Source organism: Cynoglossus semilaevis, chromosome 20 (genome assembly GCF_000523025.1).
Source record: "Cynoglossus semilaevis isolate Cse_v1.0 chromosome 20, Cse_v1.0, whole genome shotgun sequence".
Classification (NCBI taxonomy): domain Eukaryota; kingdom Metazoa; phylum Chordata; class Actinopteri; order Pleuronectiformes; family Cynoglossidae; genus Cynoglossus; species Cynoglossus semilaevis.
The window spans coordinates 10,785,880-10,787,777 of record NC_024326.1 but is presented as its reverse complement, the minus strand read 5'-3'; positions in this window follow the sequence as shown (position 1 = coordinate 10,787,777).

The following is a 1,898-nucleotide window of genomic DNA, read 5'->3' as shown; positions in this document are numbered from 1 at the left end:
TTACAATTTATACTACTATATAACTTATACTCTTATCTCATTTGTTAAGATTTCATCATAAAATGTGTTCCTACGCTAAACTGTCCTTGTGGAACATGAAGAAAAGCGAATTTAAATAATAAAACAACGATATAAATTCATGCAACTTTTTCACATGTATCAACGTTTTACTAACTAACTTTAACTGTATTTTACTATTTATAGAAACGATGGGAATGTTACTAAGTAAAAAAAAGGATAAATACAAAAATATGATGAACATAGCGTCTGCTAAATATAAAAATAGAGTACTATTAATAACTATATATCGCAGTGGTCTAGCAATTAGCTTGTGCATAGACACAAACGTAGATTTACTATATATACAATTATAATATCGTTTAAACACACATACAAACTACATAATTAAAGTTATAACTTTGAATACATAACTACATTGCAGTGTTTTATCTGAATAAGCGTCGACATGACGTATATCGTATATTTTTTCCTTTAAATCAAAGATTTAAATTTCCCTTCCCCTGCTCATTTAAGGTACTCGCCACCTGGTGACGAAAAATCAGAACGCACTTCGTTTAAACACTCGCTTTGTAGTTAAAAACAGTTTTTTATTAAAGTTACTAAAACGTTGATACATGTGAAAAAGTTTCATGAATTTATATCGTTGTTTTATTATTCAAATTCGCTTTTGTTCTATCGAAAATATCTATTTTCTTCATGTTCCACAAGGAAAGTTTGGCGGAGGGACACATTTTTTTGAAGAAATCTTGTCTGGTGATGCGGTCGGTTGTTTGGTTGAGCTCCGCCAACAACAAGGTCCGGCCATTAGGTTGTATGCACGATTCGCCCTACGGTGGCTCAAACGTTCAACTGCATATATAAATCAACTTCCGTCCAGAACGTTGATGGGTGTAATTGCTCCCTTTTGCCAGCAGAGGGCCACACGTGCATTTAAATTTCCCTTCCCCTGCTCATTTAAGATACTCGCCACCTGGTGACGAAAAATCAGAACGCACTTCGTTTAAACACTCGCTTTGTAGCCAAAAATAGTTTGGCGTAGGAACACATTTTATGATGAAATCTTAACAAATGAGATAAGAGTATAAGTTATATAGTAGTATAAATTGTAATGTTTTAAATGTTATTTTATAAGATAATTATTTTGTGGACCAAATTAACACATTTTGAAAAGCAACTGTTAAAGCATAAAACCCCTTAAATTATGACATTTCATTTCACAACAAATAAAATTTATTCAATCATATATTACAAATATGTACATGTCATGTAACAAGTAAATATTAAAATAGACATTTTTAGAACTTCCGTTCAAAAGGCATTATGTTGAAAAAATAGGATTTGTTGTGATCTCACATTGAAACTGTAAAAGTGTGGGTTTTTCTCCCATTTGACGGGCACTACGTCAGTATATGAGTTTTGGCGGAGCAAAACCGAACAGCACTTCGCTACGGGAGGCTTAAAATTGTAACCATCCTCTAAGATGCTTTTGTGAAACTTTCACGAAATAGTTCGTTTTAGTGAAATACTAAACCAATTTAAACATATTAAATAACGATATAAATTCATGCAACTTTATCACAGGTATCAACGTTTTAGTAATTTTGATAAAAAACATTTTTTAAATACAAAGCGAGTTTTTAAACGAAGTGCGTTCTGATTTTCCGTCCCCAGGGGGCGAGTATTGCAGTGCAGATGTAAACTCAGCATTCAGGCTGTGCATTAGCGAACTTAGCTGCTTTTCTCCATACTGCTTTTAAACAATAGCAAAACTAAAGGTTAAAACATTACCTGTTTTTCAATTAGTGTCATCATTATTTCCCATTATTTTATTTTTAATACATAAACATTAATTAGTCTGTTAAAAGTCAGTAATACTT